Raw genomic sequence first — 5,614 nt, 5'->3', positions numbered from 1 at the left:
CATCTATTGGAAAATAATTCTGCCTGGTCTCTTACATTTTTTTAAAAATTACTTTCTGAGGTTTTATTTATCTTTATTTTACTTCTTTTTGTGCTTTCTTTATTTTTTCTATTTACTTATTTATTTTGTTCGTTATATATATTTTTTAAATCAGTTCTTTAGAATTTTGTGTGCATTGTGTTTATTCTTACTCCCAGCTCTTTCCAGATCCATTCCCCTCCCCTTTCCATGTAAAACTTTGTCCTGAAAAAAACAACCAAACCAAACCAAGCAAGCAAGCAAGCAAGCAAGCAAACAACAAACAAAAAACCCCCCAAAACTCTCAAGATCAATTTGTGCTGCCAAAATAATCTTGGATGTGTGGTCTTCCACTGGAGTGTGGTCAGCTTCTGAAGGGATACACAGAAGAAACTGTCGCACCCTCTTTTAGCACTAACAATTGGCATGTGCTCTATACCTAGGGGCAGGACCTGCTAGGATTTCTTATGTTGTTTTACATGATACAAGCAAAAGGGACTGATTACCTCCATTCTACATTTATTCAAGAAGTTGTATAGTGAACAGTCTTGGCATGTGGAGACTGTAGCTCCCTCCAAGGAAATATGAAACATGTCTATTAAAGTAAACAGCTCCTTTTCCTCTTGTCAAAGAAACTACCATGCTTACTATCCATTGCAAATAATATTCCAATACTCAAAGCTTTTCTCCTTTTACTCTACCTACCTACTGAATGTTTATGTGCCATTGAATTGTTTCACTTCATGTTCTGGAAACTAGAAATGCAGGAACTGACTCAAAAGTGACCTTACTTTGGCCACAGATATTGTCACAAGTAATAAACTCACTTATCCCTAACCCAGAAGTTTCAGAGTTTTTTTTTTTTTAACCTCCATGTATAAAACATATCAAGCTAGTTTGTTAGTTTGCAAGTAAGATTAAAATCTCAGACCTTCCATATTCTTGATAATTATTTGGAGAAAATTCAGGAGTGGGATGAATGGATAGTTGTGGTGGAGTTGGAGTATTAGGTGCTCTCTCCTTCCTTCCATGCCCTGGCCAGTGGGGTTTCAACGGGGGCGACCCACCTGTGGGAGCAAATAAAAGAGACAGAGGGCATGAGAGACAACAGCAAGACAAGATTCTGATCAAGCTGCCAATTTTATTTTTCTCTGCAAGGCTTATATAGCATAGGAGGGGAAGGGGCAGGAAGGAGGGAAGGGGAAAAGGGGCGTGTAGAACATGGAAGGGGTACAAGACATGTGAGGCAGATCATGCAACTGTGAGATGTTGGCTAAGGTCACTGGTCAGGGGCTGTTTATTCTGTTGCTAGGCTACCTGACCATGGAATGCTCTTTACATTCAGTTGCCATGGCACCTGACTATGGAATGTCTTCTTATCTTTGGGGGCCTCTGGTTACTGCTCTGGGAAGGGGCAGTGGGCTTATGACTTGTTCTCTGGCCTAGCTAGTACTTTCCATGGTTCATGTTTGTTTCCTGACATATTGGTCCCTAACACTTCCATCTTTTCTCCCTCCCTCCCTCCCTTCCTTTCTTCCTTCTTCCCTCCTTCTCTCCCTTCCTCCTTCCCTTTTCCCTCCCTCCCTCCCTCCCTTCCTTCTTTCCTTTTCTTTTTGAAACAAGGTCTCTTTACAAGGCTTTGGCTATTATAGACCACATTGGCCTCAAACTCACAGAGAGCTGTACACAAATTGCTAAATGGTCTTATTAATAAAAAACTTGGAGCCAGGAATTGGGGCATCCATCTTTAGCCTCTCACAGTCACCTCTCTGTGTTCTATAGAATGCCTGGCAGTATCCTCTGCAAAGCAGGAACTTGAAGAATCATTTGACCTTGCAAAGTTTAGTGGTCACCTTTCAATGGGTCCTGTATGCCCAGTTTATGTAACATATTATCAGTAGTCCAGGCAAGAGCAGTTTCCTGCCCAAATGACTATTTTTGCCAAGAAGAAAATAAACTCCATATAGAGTGTCGTCAATGCCTATATTTCTCTTTGAAGTAAATCAGTGCTGCCAGGAGCAGATATGTCTCACTGTCCAGAAAGTCTAAGTTTTAAAAACATTTTAAATGCCATATGCTGTAGGTCTTTGAAGTGTTTGAAGATTACCTACCTAATTGATATGTATCTATGTATTACTAGAAAACTTAGCTAATATGACTATAAGTTTGACTATCATAGATGACTAATTATTAATTTGTATTTCTTAATTATACATTACACTTTCAAATGAGCACACAAACATAAGACCTTAAACAAGAGTAAAAATATACATACAGTATAAGAAAATTAACTTTAAATTTGTATAAATAAACTAAAATCCTTAGCAACATAAAACATTTTAAACACGTTGTTACTCTTTATCCTACCATACCTATAATATCCCCTTTTCTTCTGTAGAAAGATTTAATTTATAATCAACCCCCTTTTAAATAAAAATTAACATTTACAAACAATATTTTGGGAATTTGGGCATAGCTTCTCATACTACTTCTTGCTGGATGGAGGTAATGGCAATCTTTGGGGATATTGAGAAAATTAAGAATTATAGTCAAGTCCTGACTAGAGTAGTCTGTGAGTCTGCATTGTCTGAGCCAGTTGCCTTGAAGCCATTCTCGATGTTGGATCATATGGGCCATAGTGCCATTGGAGACATTTCAAGGGGTCTTACTTGACCAAACCATCTTAGCTTGGAAGTAATCCACAGGTTCTTATCTTCTGTGGAAATAAAAGTAGAACTTCTTTTCCAAAGCAATGCATCCTTAGACATAAATTTTGAAGTCAAGATACCTTTAAATATATATTGGTTTAACTGAGCAGCCTTTACAATCAAATGTCTTTCTGCAGTTAAAAATTCAAAAGGCAATATAATCCAGACTCTGTGTGTGATTTCCATCTTTACATGGCTTATTTTTTATATAATTTCTACCATCTCTTTAAAAGACTTTATTTTTTAAAATGATCTATTCTTTATATAACTGTACATACTCCTTTTCTTCTCTTTTCCAAGCCTACATATATTTTTACATATAATGTAAACCATTTAGAGGTTTATTTCATCTGAATCTGTCTTTTTGTGAATCTATTGCTTTAAACTGCAGCACAATTAGGACTAAAATGGCAGCTTTGGCTGCTGGCTCTGCTCACCTCAGCTTTCCAACATGGCAGAACTAAGTTTACTGCCAGCTCTGGGGGAACCATGCTCACCGCCGACTCTGGGAAGCAGTCAGTCTATGATTCCATCCAGTAGTGTGTAGCCCAAAAACCTTTTCTTTCATTCTTTTCCTCCCCCCACATACTATCAAAAGCTATATCTACCATGCACCATGCTGTGCAACTTTCAGACACCACTGTATATAGTGGTAGGAATCTGCCATGCTGCACTCAAGCCCATATGTCTATGAACCCACCATACTGTAGCTCAAGTCCATAAGCCATGATGTTTATGGTTTTTTTTTTGTGTGTCTATATCTTGACCTGCATGAGACATGAAGGAGAAAGCTGTTTTTGGCTTCATTATTGTATGTTTAGAATCCCTTTTAAACTCTTTTAGGCCTCATGGAAATTCAAGTGCCCCATGTTGGTTTGCCAAATGTAGTTGGAAGATTTCTCTGGTCCTGCTCATCCCTGTGGTCCTGCAGCCACTTATAAAATAATAACTCAGAAGCTTATATTACTTATAATGGCTTGGCCATTAGCTCAGGCTTATTGCTGAGTAGTTCTTGCATTTAAATTAACCCATAATTCTTATCTATGTTTAGAAGGTGACTTGGTACCTTTTCTCAGTTCTGCCTTGTCATCTTCCTTCCTCTGTGTCTGACCGGCTTCTCCTAACTCAACCCCTCCTCTTCCCAGAATCTTCCTCATCTGCTTGTCCCATCTATACTTTCCGCCTGGCTACTGGTCAATCAGCATTTTATTAAACCAGTGTACAAAAGCATTGTCCCACAGCAGCCCACTCCTCAAGGAGGTATGCCAATCTATGTCACATAGTGAAAAGTGGCCATGGTCGAATATCCTCCCTAGACATGTTACCTTTAGATGAAGCAGTCTTAGTTGTATGTCTTTACAACTGTTTCAGGGACATTGCAAGTGCTAGCATAGCATGAAGTCCTGCCATTCCACACCACCAAGAGAAGGGGTGGTGGTACCAGTGTTCCCAATGAGGGTGGTCCACTCACTTGCATGTTTCATCACACACACAGTTGAAACAATACAAACTCAACTATATGCTTTTGTGAAATGCTGTATTGTTACTTGTTTTGTTTTCTCTTCTCTGAGTAGAATAGAGGAAAAAGTCTTGAAGAGAAGGCTAGTTACTAAAAAGATAGTTACAAAAAATATAAGAAATGTTCTTCCTAACTGCTATGCAAATCTCAACATAAAACAGAAAATAAGAAAAATACAAGAAATAGGAAAAGGAAACAATTATCAAAGTGAAGGGATAGCCTATGGAATACAAGAGGATCTTTACCAACTATTCATCTTCCAAAGTAAGAGTATCCAGAACATTTAAAGAATTGAAAAATCAAAACATTAGGCCATTCAACCAAAAATGAAAAAAGTAAACAGCTCTAGAATGACCGATAAGAATATAAAAATGTTCACTGTTTATAGCAAATGAAGGAAACATAAATCAAAGATAGAGATTCTGTCTTACACCAGTAAGATGGCTGACATCAAGAAAACAAAGCCCAACAAATGCTGTTGAGGAAAGGAGATGGTGGGGTCCTTCTATAGCGCTGGTGAGAATGTCAATTACTTCAGCCAGTATGGAAATCAGTATGAGTAGCTTCAGAAAACTAAAAAAATAGAACTTTCTTTTAGTCTAGCTATGCTGCTCCTGGGTGTATATGTACAAGAATCCAAGTCAGCACAGTAAAAATATTCCTATTCCCATGCTTTTTAAAGGTACCAAGATATAGACTCAGTCTAGGTGCCAATCAGTGGATGAACAGATAAAGAAAATATGTGGCATATATATAAAGTAGAGTTTTATTAAGTCACAAGAAAGATTAAAATCATCTCATCTGCACCAAAATGGATTGAGCTAGGTAAAAATCAGTTCGTTAAACATAAAAATCTCAACTTAGAAAGGCAAATAGTTCATGTGTTCCCCATGGATGGTGTCTAGTTTTTGAAAAAGACATAAAAGTAGAAGGCGGATTATCTAGGGAGCCATAAATGGAACAAAAGTAGTCATGGGAGAGGCAAATATGATAAAGATATCATGTGTCAGCATGGAAATGGCACAAGAATCTCACTGTTTGGAAAGGAAAGAAGAAGCGACACCCTTCCTGTCAGCAGAAGTTACTTTCTAGGTAACATATGATCAGTTATTCTCCATCAGTTTCCTTTTTAACAATTGAAAAATAAAAAACAAACAAATTAAACTGTGGACTGTGAACAGAGTCTTTTCTTCTACAAGAAATTCATGGTTTCATTTTCACTGTCTGGTAATTTGTTGGAGTTCACTTTCATAAAAATGCAAGCAGCCTCTAGCTCTCTTCTTTATCTGTGGACTATTGCTTTAAGCGGCTCCTCCCACATGCCCCTGTTTGACTTCCCAGTAAATATTTAAGAAGCTGTCACATTTTG

The sequence above is a fragment of the Onychomys torridus genome, chromosome 5 (assembly GCF_903995425.1).
Source record: "Onychomys torridus chromosome 5, mOncTor1.1, whole genome shotgun sequence".
Taxonomy (NCBI): domain Eukaryota; kingdom Metazoa; phylum Chordata; class Mammalia; order Rodentia; family Cricetidae; genus Onychomys; species Onychomys torridus.
This window is presented reverse-complemented; position numbering follows the sequence as displayed.